The sequence below is a fragment of the Vombatus ursinus genome, unplaced genomic scaffold, assembly GCF_900497805.2.
Source record: "Vombatus ursinus unplaced genomic scaffold, bare-nosed wombat genome assembly UNPS02014812.1, whole genome shotgun sequence".
Lineage (NCBI taxonomy): Eukaryota > Metazoa > Chordata > Mammalia > Diprotodontia > Vombatidae > Vombatus > Vombatus ursinus.
In genome coordinates, this window is record NW_020954590.1 from 92,516,023 (window position 1) to 92,532,752 (window position 16,730).

The 16,730-nt window shown below is 34.4% G+C and overlaps 1 long non-coding RNA gene across 3 annotated transcripts in view; it reads right to left on the reverse strand.

Annotated features, from left to right (window-relative positions):
• Nucleotides 1-243: 243 nt before the first annotated feature.
• The window catches only part of LOC114053884, a 185,501-nt gene continuing 169,014 nt past the window's right edge, over nucleotides 244-16,730 (reverse strand). For all 3 annotated transcript variants that reach the window (XR_003570424.1, XR_003570425.1, XR_003570426.1), the window contains exon 4: nucleotides 244-342. This is a non-coding gene — a long non-coding RNA (uncharacterized LOC114053884). The remainder of the gene's footprint in view (nucleotides 343-16,730) is intronic.

A 16,730-nucleotide genomic window follows, 5' to 3' on the forward strand; every position in this document is an offset into this window, starting at 1 on the left:
AAACAAACAAAAAAACCCTGCAACTTTTTGCATATCCAGAATATAAAATTTATGCATGTTTTGCTTAAAGGATTATTAATAAGCAAATTAAATAGTATATTTATATTTATATTTGAAGTGAAGTCTTCACTGGGAGTTCTAGAATCACACTTTCAGAGGTGGCAGGGACCTGAAAAATCATCAAGGTTATGTGAATTTCCCAATAATATAAATTTTTTTTCTTGGAATGAATCAAACCTGGGTCCAAGCTGATCAGGACATTCCTTGCGCTTTCTTGTCTCTGCCCTAGATGGGTCAGAGGTATTTTCTCCCATCCCACTCATCGTGAACACATATCAGCAACTACAATGAAAGAAGAACAGCATGTAATGATAATGTATCAGAACAACAGCATGTTCTTGATTTGTATATCAGAGATCGATTATAAATCATTAAGTTGACTAATAAGCCCATACACCTCAAACTGACAATTTGGGCTCACATCAAAAGAATAAACTATTAGGCAGTGAAAAAGTTAAGAAATAACTAAAAAAAATTGCTTTTGTTGGTGTAAAACCTCTCAAAGCAAGCTGCATTCCAGCAACATAAGGAACTACATCCTCCTCGTTAAGTGTCACTAGAATTGTCCTAGTTTCGGGAGTAATTTTGACACTAATGTGGAAACTCACAGGGTGTTGTAAACAGGCTCCTCCCAATCTCTGTTCTGGTTCAGCCAATATGTAGGCTGACCTCTGCAGAAGTTCCCCATGACAGACACAGTGTATATAGGGAGTGTTGAATAACTAAGTTCAATTATTCCAAAAGCTTTTAGTCAGACAGATATTAAACCCTTTTCCTTTGTTGCCTCTCCCAGACAAAATCTATAAAAGAAGTTTTCTCCTGTCCCAGTAGTTAGGATTTTTCTCTGACCTCTCCCACTCCCCATTTTGTAGTACCCTCTATGGCAGTGTGCCATATTCCCTCCATCCCTTGCATTCAAAGGCAGTTTCCCATGTCACACACTGCCACATAACACTTTCAACTTTCTGTGGGGACTTTATTCCTTCTCTGAATTGGCTTTAGGACTCTTCACCAAGGCTCAATCAATCTACCACTCTCTAACTCCAGAGATGGACTTCTTTCTTTTTCCTTGGGAAAATGAACTGTGTCCTGATTTGAGGTAATTTCAAACCAGAAAAATGAGATACAAGACAACAGGTAGAGCCAGTGTGTTGACATTCATTTTAATTATCAATATCTAAACATCTGCGCTGCTAGGTGGCACAGTGGTCAGAGTATTGGACTTGGAGTCAGAAGACTCATCTTCCTGAGTTCAAATCTGGTTTCTGACACTTACTAGCTATGTAACCCTAGGCAAGTCACTTAATCCCTTCTGCCTCAGTTTCCTATCTGCAAAAATGAGCTGGAGAAGGAAATGGGAAACCACTCCAGCATCTCTGTCAAGAAAACCCTAAATGGGATCACGAAGTGCTGGACACAATTGAAAAACAACTGAACAACAACAAAAGTCTAAAGATCTATTCAGCACTCACTTTCAAAACACACAAGAAAAAAAGAGAATATCATTGCAGACAGACTAAGAGAATCTTAAAATTTAAAAAAAAAACAGCATAGTACATAAGAGTAGGAATTATGAGACGGGTATTAATTCTGGCTAGTTGACACCAACTATCTGCATGATATGAGCTGAATGATTTAAATTTCTAAGTCATATTACCCATATCTACAAAATGCAGATAAACTCTCCTGACAACCTCACAGATACACTATACAAATATTAGCTTATTTTGTCACAATTTTTTAATCTAAAGACAAATCTAATTACATTTTTATTAAAAGATGAGAATGATAGTATACATCCTAAATATAGTTATATTCTTTATACAAAGTATCCATAACTTATATTGCTCCTCCCCAAAACATCCCCCCACACAAAATAAATTGGCAGGGTACAAAAAGGGCATGTCAAAAAGTATCAGGAGTATAATGTATAACTCACCAATTCAGTAATTACTGAACAAAATACCTAAAAACACTAACATTTACAATGCCACTACTGACTACTGAAATACTTTTGACCTGACCCTCAAGGAATTTACCTTTTACAGGTGCTGTGACACTACTGTGACATTAATCTGTATATTTACGAGACACATAGAGTATAAAAGGGAAGACACTAGTATTTCAGGGAACCAGGAAAGGTCTCCTGTAGAAGGCATTTGAGCTAAGTTTTGAAGACAACCATGGATTTCAGGTGCCAGAGGTGAAGAGAAAGAATATTCAGACATGTGGACAGTAGGTGCAGAGGCTGAAGCATCATCTTAGCAACTGGCTCAATATGACTATGTTTTAGAAAGCATGACAGGAATAATGTGTAACAAGACTGGAAAGCAAGGAAAGGGCTAAGAGATGGACTTTAAATGCCAAAAAGAAGAGTTTTATATTAGATCCTAGAAGCAACAGGAAGCTAGTAGAGGTTACTGGCTGTGAGGAGGATGATATAATCTGACTTACACTGTAGGAAAATCATTTTAGCAGCTGTGGGAGGATCAATTAGAAAGCTACTACAACAGTCTGAGAAAGATGTGATGAAGGGTGATGATTGTGTGTGCTGAGAAGAAATATATGCTAGAGATATTGTGAAGTTTGAAATGGTAAGATTTGGGTAAATGATGAGAGATGGTGTGACTGAGCGTTATGACAACAAGGCTGGGAGTCAGGGTAACTGGAGAAGAGGGGAAGATACCTTTGACAGTAAGTGGGAAGTTTGTGTGCTGGACATGCCAAGTTTAAAATGACTCCAGGATATCTAGTTTAAAAGGTAGCTAATGATGCACAATGAGAAGTAAGGAGAAAGACTATGGGATAAAGATCTGGAGGTCTTCTTCAGGGTGATGATAACTCAACACATGGAAGATGAAGAGACAAGCAATATATGAAAAGACAAGGACAGCAGAAAACAAATAGACTTGGTTTCCTTAGGCTTTTGGAACTGAAGATGCTGAAAATCTAGAAGAGATGAGACACAGGTGATATAGGGAGAACTGTAAAACTGTTCAGGCTAATGCTATCAGTAATAGCCAATGCTGCTACAGCTTTTGTGTAAGTATGATTTGAGGATCGCATTGGATTTGCTAATCTGTTACTATGTCACCATGGTCTAGAGCAGAGATGGGGACCCTGCGGCCCCGAGGCTTCATGTGACCTTCTAGGTCCTCAAGTGTGGCCCTCTGACTGAATCCAAACTTCACAGAACAAACCCCGAAGTTTGGATTCAGCCAAAGAGCTGCACCTGAGGACCTAGAGGGTCACATGTGGCCTTGAGGCTGCAGGGTCCCCACCTCTAAATGTAACACATGGGGAAGTCAGGAGACCTGGATTCAAATGCTCACTCTGCCTTTTATTACAGGTATAACCTTGAACAGGCCCATTAATTTTTCTATGACTAAGTTTCCTTGTCTGTAAAAGGGGTGCAATAATACCTATTCTGCCTGCTTCACAGGGATAAATGTTAAAGTGTAAAGTTCTTTGTTAATCTAAGAATTGCCAGCTGTTATTTATGAACCAAAATACTGAGTTAAGAAATGGAAAAGATTGTTAATGGTATGATCAGACAATGCAGTGTAGTGGATAACAGGGGCAGTCCTGGTGTCCAAAAGAATTAGGAGGGGTGTGTGGAGTGCTTGTTTCCAGTCCTGCTTCTGGCTTCCTATGAATTCTGGAACCGAATATGAACTCATGGTTAAGAAGTTCCTACAATCTACGAACTCCAGGATTAAATATAAAGTCTTCAGTTCTTAAAAGTCCTTCACAATTTGGTTCTAAGCAAATCTTCCAGACTTACACGTGACTTCATTTTACCCTCTCTAGGCTCCAGACAAAATTGTCCTCCCGCTGCTCCTCACACATGATACTCCATTTCCCATCTCAGTCCCTTTGCACAGGTTATCCCCCCATGCCTCATTTCCACTGCTTCTTAGATTCCTCCATCCCCTCTCCCCCAGTCTTAGCTCTAGGACAGGGGTGGGGAACCTTTGGCCTCTAAGCTGAAGGTCTACTCCTGCTCTAGGGCCACCTCCTATACAAAGTCCTTCCTGATCCAATAGCTGTTATGGCCTTTCATGCAAGAGCCTTTTATTTTTTGCATCATGTTTCTTTACATTATACATTTTATGTATTCTTAAATGCATAATACACTGTTTCTCTCAGTAAAGTGAAATGAGGTCAGAGTTGTTTCATTTCTAACTTTTTGCCCGATACCCAGTACATGGCTTGGCACACTGGAGGTACCGTAGAACCTTGATGACTGACTGATACAACGTCTTGAACATGGCAAAGGGTGAAGGTGGCATGCAAGAAAAAGGAAAAGGTATGAACAAAAAAAATGGACAGTTTGAAGTAAGCCATTTCCCTAAATGCCATGCTGTATATTATGGCAGCCCAATTTTGGAGACCAATCTAAGACTTCAGAAAACTGGGAGACTGCTTTACTTATTTAATTCCACAAACTTACTCTTAAGTCTACTATGTGGCTAAGGTACTATCCTGATCCAAGCTGTTCAGTTCTACCCTGATTGCAGAGGATCCAACATGGAGTCGATACCTTTAGAATATGATATAATCCCCTCTTTCACACTCCAGTAAGTCCAAATTTAAGATAAGGAACCATCCCTACAGAAAACTTCTCAAGTTCTATCTTATGATGGAGTCAGATGCTTTCTCCATAATCTAAGAAGAGTGATTAGGTTTTTGTCATTGTTACTTTTTAAAAATATACCATCATGATAATTATATCTTTCTGTATCTGGTATCACTGACATATTTCCTCAAAAGGAATAAATGGGGATAAATGGCATAACATAGGAAGCAGCATCTTTAGATCTAAGTATAGTAATCTAACTGAACAGATTGTTTGTATTTAATTTGCACCTACTCAAGACCGATAAATGCCAAGCTGTTTTTTTTCATCATAATGTAATGGTACCTAAAAACACACATTTCCTAGAAATTTTACTGCTATTTTTTCTTCCTGTTTACTACACACATCCCCATAATCACTCCATGTTGACAGAACTTTTGTAAATACATTTTTTCTAGTATATTTTAAATAATCAGAGATGTAATAAATATATTTTTAAATAAGGCAGTGTGAAGTTATTTGCAAACTTGATGTTTTTTAGTTAGGTGGCATTTAAAGCTGATTGACTGTCAGGCAACTGTACATTTGTGTCCCAAACACACTGAGATGCTTCCCAAACAGTTAAGAGATGCACTAAGTCTTCCAACATAAGACTAAAAGGAGCTAACCCTGTCCCCAGCCCACAACACTCACCCTTAAGCAGTGGCAGTTACTATATATAGATAACTTCTAGTTAAGCAGGACATTAACAGCCAAGTAGAGATGGGGAATTGGGGGGGGGGGGAGAAAGAGGCTGTTATGTTAATGCTGGAGAAATAAGTACTAGTTCATTCTCATTCTTACTTTCTCCTATCTCAGCCAGGGTAAAGCGTAAAGACTGTGTATTCAGACGTCTGATTTTTATGCAAAGTTTTCCCTGAAAGACTCCACTAAGGCCCTTAAAGGAACTGTAGTACTCTTAGATCAGTGATTTTCAGGCTTTTCTGATCAAATAGCTCAACAGCAAAAGACTGAACCTATCTCAATATTTTAATATATCAATTAGTATTACTAATTCATTTATCATCTAATCAGCTAGTACTAATATATACTGATCATTAGAAAACATATCAAAAATCATTTTTAAAAAGACAAGATGAAAAGAAGAAATAAATGAGATTTTAAAAATAATTTTACTTCATTATTAATGGTATGAAAACTTTTGCTCAATAAATTATCAATAATATTACTTTAGGGAGAATAAAATGCTCCATTGCTTTTTTAAAATCTCAGTTTAACACTTGTAAAAAACCAAAAGTACAGTTCTGTAGATCTACTTCTAAGATGAATTTGTTTTGATATCTGGTTTTAATGACCATGATAGGTACCTACCTTATAGAAATAAACGAATAGAAACAGAAGAAATGAATCACTGGCTATACTTGATAAAATATGACACTCATTTTTTCAATATTATCCACCAATTATGCACAGTTTTAAGCTGATATTCAGCCAGTACATTTTAATCTACCCTGATACCCATCAGCTATTCTTGGAAACTAATTGGAAGGCTTTTAACTAATTGAAGGCATTTTAAACAAATGTGTTAAGAAACTAACAAAACTTTAATTCTCTAACTATGCAGATGAGTTTTTACAGGTGACATCCATTGCTTTTTAATCAACAAAGGGTTAGTTTTTTAAGGTTTTGATAATTTTGAGGGCTTCATACTATTACTAGTTACTATTTCAAGGCACAATATATATACTTAAGACAAGGTTCATCATTAATAAGTGACTATCCATTATAATAATCCATTAGATTGTTAACTCCTTGAGGACACATCTTTTACCTTTTTGTATACTCAGTGCTGAGTATATGTATGACACATAATAGGTGCTTAATAAATGTTTATTAATTGGCTATAAAGCTTTATTTAAAATACTCCTGCTAATTTCAGTTTTTTTGTGTGTGCATTTCTTGTAACATGTTTTTACCTCCTAGTAGGGCTATTCATGAGTTCCTACTAGAACTAAGAAGTGTACGATTTTCTTATTTTTTGCTTGTGCTTGCAAGAAAATATTAGTATTTTCTTCAGTCAACCGTTTCTTTGCAATATACTTTTTCATCTTCTGAAGGTTAGTTATTTTCATAATATATAAATCTACTTAACTGGACATACATCAGAATATACAGAAATCAGGGCATTATGGTCAACCCTTATAAGGTGTACAACTCATCCATTCGTCAGGACATGCTGTATATTGTCCATGACACATGGACCATCTGACATGGCTTGTAAAGCGAGGGCACCAGTATTGATATGTTTACTAAATATTTGTAAAACTAAATTTTCTACTTATTTTCTAGGGGAAAAAAAGTTCAAATGCTTTCTTCAGTGGAACATATTTTACACTCAACTTTGGAGCCCCTGGAACTGGATCACTCTGGCTTTAGCCATTGCAAATGACTCAAGCAGAAGTCTTAGGTGGAAGAAAATGTGTTTGGGGGGGAATTAATTTTTTTTCTCATTTTCTTTTCAAATGGGAATAAGTAGGGAGAAATAGACAAGTCAAAATGTAGCTGCTTATGTATTTACATATCACAATACACATAACAATCAATATCACATGTCATACATAAAAATCAGCTTAGATAGGAGGTTCAATGCAGTACAAAATTATTTTACATTTATAATTATAAAGAGACATAAACATATTAGCAATAAGGTATAAACTTAGATTTTACAAGTAAAACACATAAAATGTGTTCTGCTTTGTAACAATCCCATATGAATTTTTAAAAAATTTATAGTCAATTTTCAACATTAACATGGGAATGTCAAAATTCTTTGAGACTTTCAAATCCCAGTTCTGTAACTACTCAATATAAACCACAAGAAAGAGAAAATTACACAAGTAAAATGTTGGGCAGTATTTGTTGGTAATTATAATCACTGGAGAGCAATCTAGTTTCTACCAGATGTTGGGAAGTTATGAAAGGATAAGGCTGGAAAAAGAAGTTTCAGTTGATGTGTTCTCATTCATTATCAATAACAAAGCAATGGTTTCAGCTTTTACATCCTCTAGTCTGCTTTCAAACATTACAAGTTAAAATTGAACAGGAGGTTTAAAATGTGAAAGACTGTACTGTATACATGATATTTGTAAAAAGTCAAACATCTATTTTTCAGGGAGATTCTGACAAGACTGAAAGCCACCAACCTTCTTGAGAAAACAGTTAAATAAAGTTTAAACATCCAACATGGTTCAAAGATGTTTGGATCATTTTCTACTTTAAAAAAAATCCATCAATGTAGTCTACCACATGTGGTCCATGGTTTGTAATACTAGCTCAGAGCTAACAAATTCAAAAGAAGGAAGTAGGAAAAGATAAAGCTTTAGAAGGTAGCAAAACATAAATAATCAAACACAATGAAAACATTCAAAGTTAATGTAAAATGATTATGCTAGCTTTTATCAGGTCATCTTCCAAATAAAGCATATTAAAATGTCAGATTTATAATAAGTCTAACAAAATTCAGTTAAAGAATAAAGATACAATGATGGCAGACCAAATGTAATACTTATATGCAATGAGCTGTTAGTGTTTATACTATAAACATATAAATCTGTAAATTTTGGGAAGGGGGAGTTCACTTATGTAATTTGAGATGTTATTTTCCAGCTGTCTTAATAAAAAAAATAAACTCTTAAAAAAAAAGAATAAGGATAGCATCTTTAAAATGGCTATACAATTAAAACCTGAAGTAACCAGAGAGCAGATCCATATCCTTCAAGGAATGCAGCCAGTCCGCATTATAAAATGATCCTACCAAACAAACTCACATTGAAGTTATAAATATATCATTTCATTCAAGTAGTTTCTTAAACAGCTTGCTATCTTATTGTATATATACAAGAGGTGTTCCTTCACCTCAAAGTTATCTAGTCATTCCTGAAATAAAAACAGGATAATCTGGTTTTGGTTTTCTTTCTTTCTTTTTTTTTTTTTTTTGGTCAATTTTTCTGTCAGTAACTCCTCTCCATAATCTCTTCTTGGTTTTTAACAAACTTTTTTTTGAGGAAAAATATATGCACTGTGTCAAAAACTTAAGCATTGTGTGCCTGTGTTTCAAGAGTGAGAAATTGTCTGAATGCTTTCACTTAAGCCTGTTCTCCAGTAAGAGCAAAGAAAAGTATCTAGATTGTTCTTCTGGCTTTCTTAAGAAGTTTAAAGTCCTTGCTTAACATGAGTAGATCCTTCTGCAGACCCTGAACCCTCCTGGGCTCTGTGCCACCCCAGCTCCCAAACCTTAGCGAATTTGGTCTCATTTGGAGGACCTTTGGTCAGGGTTGCCAGCCTTCCTGGGAATGAGATCTGTATAATATGAATTTATGCAACGTGAGAACTGTCTGTATCTATAATGACTTAAAAATTTCAAGGATATATGCTTGTTCCAAACATGTTATCTCCATTCTGGGTCATATTTTGATAGTTCCCTTTAAAAGACTAATTTTTGACTCTGGCAATGATGACCTTGAAAATTTTGTATTTCAATATTAGAAGTATATTCTTTCCTACCTAAAATAGGAGTTAGAGAGAAAGATAAGCTTTGGAAGGCAGCACAACATAAGTAACGGAAACAAAATGAAAAAAAGGGAGACACGTATTGATAACATTAAACTATTTAAAAAAAGATGATAGGGATGACTGTCAAACACCTAATAAGATTTATATGAAATGATGGAGAATTAAGTGAGGAAAACTAGGGGAATAAATTAGACAGCAAGTTAATAAGCATTTACTAAGTATCTACTATTCACAAGACTGTGCTAGCACTGGTGTTATAAAGAGAGGCAAAAAACATTTCCTGCCTTCAAGGAGCTCACAATCTAATTTGTAAAGTAAGAAATAACTTTTAAAGACTTAAGAATTCTGATCAAAGCTATAACTGATCACAAATTCAAAAGGATCAGCCAGTAAATGAAACACAATGCCCAGCTGGCTGCAAAGTGATAAACTTGAAGTACTGAATGAGGAAAACAATTTAAGTCATGGCCAATTTAGGGAGGTCTTTGGCTTGCCATTTTTTATTTGATACAAAGGTTTTATTTTTCTTCCAACTGGAGGAAGGGGAGGTAGGGCTGGGATTAACAAAAGTAAATTTTTTAAAGTAAAGTCTGTAAAGAAATACATAAAGAGAACAGAACAAAGATAAGTAGGAAACACAGATTAGGTGGGGAAGTTTGTTTTATTTATTTTTATTCTAATTTAAAAACCAAAAAGGCATTTCCATAGCCATGGAAAAACAAAAAAAGAGGATTGTAAATGTAACTACAGATTCATCTCTATAAGGTACAGATTTTGTTTCTTTTTGAAAATGTAATAAATTTGACATTTAACTTTCAAAGCTATCCTGCATGTAATGATTCTTTTTGGCTTTCCATCTGGCAAATTTAAAAAATGCTTCAATAGTACTCCTTTCTGACTACTCAACCCCAAGCTCTTTCCCCTTCCCACCTACCCCCAAATTAAGGACAGAAGGAAAGGAGAGAAGGTGTAAGGCAGGAAAATAAAGAGGAAGGGAGGAGTCCTTGTACCAAATTAGCATAATCAAGCAAAACAAATCACCACATCAGCAACAGCCAATGTCTTATTCTGCATCCTGAATCTGCAAGAAGGCAGCATGCCTATCTTCAGTTTTCAACAGTCACACAGCTCATCATTTCACTGATCAGAATTCTTAAGTCATTCAAAACTGTTTTTCTTTATAATATTCTTATTGTATAAATTGTCCTATAAGGACAGTTTTGAAAATAACAGGCTGAATTTATTAGATATTATAAGAAAAGCAAGCTATTCATAATATAGAGTTAGATCTTCATGTTTGATATTTTTTCTATTTTATATTGTATATGGAAATGCTCATCTTATTTTGTATGGGGTTCAGAATTTTTTAAAAGACGAGAAAAAAATAATTATCACAAAAATACAGACTTAGAATTGGAAAAGACCAGAGGTTATCTAGTCCAACTCCTTTGTTTTACAAATGAGCAAACCCAGGCCCATAGTTAATGACTTGCCCTAGCTAGAGTGATTAAATAACTTTATATTGATCACAAAAGTTTTCTTCATCTGATCAGTTAAGGCTCAATTTAACTTGTTGATCTTTATTTTAGATTCAAGTAGGCAACTTAGCTCAAAAAGGAAGGAAATGCTGCCTGATCAATCTATATTATTTTTAAAAATGAAATGGGAATATAAAAGTTATATTTGTATCAACAAATGGTTTAACCATTCAGGAATCAAATCATGTAATTCTTTATGGTACAAATCTTGATAGATTGCATAATGTAACAGCAGATTTTCTTTTCTACGGTGACTTTTTTTGGATATTTAGAGACCTTTGTGGATAACACTATAAATATATTTTCAAGAATAAATACTGAAATTTTACCTAAGTTTTCTTTCCCTTGTCCTTAAGGTGCCTTTTCTTATAAAATAAATACATTATGGTAATGGATTACATATATTTGTAGCAGATTAACATTGATATTTAAGAAAGTAAGGTTTTACACAATAAAGTGCAACTGGGAAACAAAAAAAGTAAAACAATAGACATATGTATATGAGATAAAGACATGAAAGAAATGTAGCATGTCTAGACATTTGCTGTTATAAGACAACAGAAAACAAGTTTTCCTGCCATAAAATATATCCAATAGTGCTATACTGCATTACAGAAATAAATTTACTTTAGGCAATAAAATGTTTTATCAAAAACTTTATTATTTTTGCCAGAATTACAAGGAAACTTTAACCAGATACTTGCCCTTATATAACACTGCATTGTCTCTTACTTTTCCTAGCGAAACATTTTAAGTTTCTTTCTTGTTACAAAGGGTGTATGGATATTTAGACTTATACTTGCCCACATTAAGCCAAAAATTCAGTCATGTAGTGAAATTTTGAAAAAGGGATTTATTTTACATAAAACCACACAAGAGACAGATATATTTCCTAAATCTACACCTGACCTTTCTGATTCAAAAAACACTTTAATACTGGGCAACAAAATTCAACCTAACTCTAAAGCTCTGATACCATTTATTTGTTTAAAAAACAAGAATAAACTAACTAAAACTTAACCTGCAAATAAAGCAAATGTAAAGTCTAAAGGTGACTACAGGATTGTAATGCCCTACAATTACAATCATTTTTCTTTTCTGGTCAATTCTTTTAGCTGGTTCCAGTACTTACCTCATGTGCTCAGACTATAAGCAAATGTTTAACCTAAAAGTTCCTTTCCCCTCAATATGCTTTCCACTTGGATTTGCTTTTGTACAATGATCTAAAAGTCGAGTATTAGGCAGTAACTAGAAGTCATACTCCATTTTCTGACTGAAAGCCAATAATACTCATGAATTTTTTAGGTGAAAGACACTTCAAGATGCCATTGGGAAGACTGTAATAAACACATTAGGCTGCAAATGGGCAGGCACAGCTCTTTAACATATGCTGCAGCAATCAAATCAATAGCTAAAATCCATGTTCAATGGTTACACAGCTATTTCACTCTAACACATCCATCATCTACCTGTATTTTAAGTGGTAAAAAGCCCCCTTTCAAACATTACTTTGACCAAACCTAAATGCTTAGTATGTAAAGAAGCAGGAAATTGTCTTAACTATCATTACAAACCCGGAAAAACCTCTAATCTGACATCAATGCCATAAGATGGCTGCTACTTTCTGTATTACCATAGTCTTAAGTCACTTAATATAGCCAAGTCCCTGGAACTGCTTACATATCAGACGTCAGCGTGTTCTAAATGCCCAAGAATAGCAAGACTTCAGATGAGAAAACATCTTGGGAGAAAGGTACATTCCTTGTATAATATAAGTGATTCCCCACCCTCAACCCCCACCCCTCACCTTTAGTGTATCTGGTGTTTAACATTCTGCAAAGCAGATTTAACTGAAAGCTCATCATTCCTGAAAAAAAGTTATCACAACGAGAATTGCATTATGCTTACGATTCAGCATGAAAATTTCCCAAATAAAAATTTTATTTTTCTCTCTCATTTGAGAAACTAATTAGTATTTCAATTATTAGAATAAAAATTAATTTACAAGGAAAATCTCATTTAATCCCATAGGCAAACATTTTGTCCTATGAACAAATTATTCTTACATTCACAATCTGTGACAATTGTAAATCTATCTGAAAAATAAACATATAAATAATCTTTTCTATAGTGCAGCATATTCATTTTTTTTTTCCTAACCACAGTGTAGTGGCATTAAGGTCCATGTACTCATTAGAAAGGGAACAGTTCACATTCTTTATGTGTACATCTTAATGTACACCACAGAGATTAGCACATTTTTAATCATTCTAATGATTCACCTAATACTGAATGATCACAATTAAAATTAACTTTTTTAAACTAAGAAATACAATCCCATAGTTATAAGATATTTCTTTGTTTAAGCAAAATACATGACTGTGAATCAGAATCATTTTTCAACTAGAGAGGAGAATGTTTACTGAAAAGAAATCCAATGTTGTTGAAATCACAAGACCAGCTATTAAATATTTCTAGTATATCCAGATATATCTAGTATAGTACCTAGTTTGGAATGAAGGCTAGCTATTAAAAACTTAATTTATATAAAACATAAAAACCATTAATTACATCAGAATTCTCTACCTCACAAAAGAATTCACAGTTGAGTTCCTTTAAAAAAAAAAAAAAAAAGCTCCCCATGCCTATTTTAATACAATTTGATTAACAAAAATTCACATTTAGTCAATTTGGGGGGGGGGGGGGTTTCTAGCAATGGGGTTAAGCTACCTGCCCAGGGTCACACATCTATTAAGTGTTACGCGTCTGAGGCCACATTTGAACTCAGGTCCTCCTGAATCCAGGCCAGTGCTCTATCCACTGCACCACCCACCTAGTTGCCTCTTAAAAACACACATTTAAGAACATGTTTATGGTAATCATGAAGCTACAACTGGTACTACCCTACAATGGCAACTCAGTGATGGACAAGAAGACTATGTGGTACAGAGATTACAAAGAGTAATGGAGTTAGAATTTTAAAAATGTGTACAAATCCCAATACTTCTCATTACCTGCATAACCCTGAGCAAATCATTTAACCTCCTTTGGTGTTCTATAAAATGAGGAAGTTGCACTAGCTATCTCTACAGTGCCTTATGATGTGAAAATGTATCCACTTAACCTTTTCTCAGATTGGCATTGGTGATGAAATTAGAAATAAAAATTACCTAAAATAGAAAATATGACTAAATTTGTTCAAAAGGCTAGATTATTTGCATGCAGTTAAACTATGATATTGTGTTTTCTGTTGCCCACACTTACATTATGTTTGGCCACTTTTTTCCTAATTAACATAGGAAATCATGAATAAGTTAATCAGACCTGTCTCACTGAAAACCAGGGTTGGCAAACTACTGACCTATGCTGCATTTAAAAATGTAAATTCCATTCTTAGCTTGCAGGCCTTCTTGGGCCTTATGGTTTGCCAATGTCTGAGAGAAAACATTAGAAGATTAGGAAAATCTTTATTAAATGGCATTTTAAACCATTCTGGGTTCTCTTGCACTCTCCAACTTGCTCATGTTTTTTCTATCATTCATATACCTCTACAGGTTCAAAGGAAAATATGTCACAAAAACTTTCTGATAACACTGGAAATATGAAAACAAAATGTTTTAGAATTGTTTACTTAGTAGATAATTTCCCCTTTAAAGTTTCTTTCTAGATTTGAAGTTTATTTCAAAGGTTTGTCTTCACAGGCAGCACAGAGGACAAATCTTACTACTGCTCACAAAATGACTTTTTAAGGATAAACTCAATTTGGTTTTTACTACCAACATAACAAATCAGTGCCGAGAAGCAACCTCAGAAGGAAAACATTCCCACCTTTTTAAGGTAATTATCTGACACTTTAGAGACTCTAAAGCAGTTAAGTAAATTATATTCCTTTTGTAAACAAGTCAAAGGGACAAGTTATTCCTTAGAAGCTAACTCTGAGTCCAGATGTGTCAGAGATGATGAATCCACAATAAACCAGTTTGCAAATCAACTACTAACACAAGTTCATAATACACAGAGACATATAATTACTGGCTTTCTTTTAAGTCAGTATTTCAAAACAAAGCACAGTACTTTTTCCTTAGGGCAAAAATACATTTGTGCTTTGAACTATTAAGTTTTACAGGAGTTTAAGTCCTTAATTAACATCAATTTCTTGTTGATATAAAGAAACAATAACCCAAAATGGGTACTTTTAGATTGTGTCTTTAACGACCTACTATCTATTAAGTTCTTGTAAGTTTTCTAAGTCCAAACTCGAGCTCGGTACTCAAAGCTGTCCATCATTTAGTCCAACCTAATCTATTCAAGCTTATTCACTTCTCATCTTCTGTTCCAATAAGGCTGGTTTGTTCATACCCTATGGCAATTGAGTTCTTGCTGAAAATACTTGTCCATTCTAGAAAATCTCTGTGTAGGAAACATTTTTTAAAACACCAAAAGAAACACTAACCTCATGAAAACTTCTCATGCAAATAATATTCCATATTTTTCCTAATTCTAAATTCCTTTAGTCCCTAACTATACAATCTGTATCAAATAATCTCGTACTTCCCTCATGTACTGACCTATAGATGGCTCTACACAGCATGTGGTAGAGAAATAACCTGTATTCTAAAAATATTTCATGTATATCATGACTATTTGGATTCTAAATGGTCCAATTTTTTTTCTACTCCACAATTATAGAAAAATGGCAAATAATGAAACAAGTAGAAAAATAGTCTTGAGTAAGATACGCCAGGAGACACACAGAAACTTCACAAATATATTCATGAGTCATTAAAGATTCAATACATTCATTTGTTGCTTTTCCATCTACATTTCAGCAAGATGGTGTTAAGAGTTGATCCTGAGAACTAGAAGATCATGACTTAAGTTTAAAACGATTAAATTATGCTTAGGATACTCTAAATTTGAATGCAAGAAAACATGCTACTGCATTTTAGAAAGATGCTAAGATAGTAACTGAAGAAAGAAAAAAAAACAGTAAGCTTTAAGTATGCTGTAAAGAAAGAACACTGGATTTAGAAATTAGAAAACTTGGGCTCAAATACCAGATCTGCCACTTACTAGCAATCCCTTAGATAAGTAAGTTTCCCCATTTCCTCATTTATAAGGTTCTACAAAAAATTCATAGGATCATAATTTTAAACTAGATAGGGCCGTATGTCTTTGAGTTCAACCTCCTTATTTTATAGATGAAGAAACTGAGACCCAGTTAACTGGACAGTTCAAGTAGTTAGAATACTGAATTTCTCTTAAACACCCCTAGATAATGGGGTCTTAGGGACAAATATAAATGAACCTCTACTAGTATTAGGGGTCCGTTCCGTTAGTGATGGTATTCAAGTATACTGAGATGCTATGATTCTACTATGGATTCAACACTGTACTAAAGATTATAGAGAACAGTCACAGTCCCCTATGTTGAGAAACTTAGATTCTATTTACAAGTCAGAAAAAAAGGCAGTATGTTAGAAAGGCAAGAACACTGAATTTGGAATCAAAGGATCCAAATACAGTAGAGTCATATTCTACAGTGAAATGGTTAAAGCAATGCTTTAAGAAAACTAATGAATTACTAAATGAACAAAAAAGTACTTTGTCAATTTAAGCCAGCAAACATTTTTAAGTGCTTACTATATCAGGAAATGCTATGTGCTGGGGATACAAGGCAAAAACAGTTCCAGCACTCAAGGAGCTCACAATCTAATGGGGGAGACAACATGCAAACGGTCTTTTGTACAAACAAAAGATAATACAAGATAAATTGGAGATAATCACAAAGGGAAGCTTCTAGCATTAGCATTATTAAAGACTTCCTCAACAGTGGAGATATAAACAGAAAAAAAAAAAGTAAGGGAGTTCCTGGTCTTAAGGAAACTAACATGCTAAGAGGGGAGACAATATATGGGGTTTCAGCTCCATGGCAGATGGAAAGGCCTCATGGCCTTTAGGACGTAGCAAAGGACATCGTA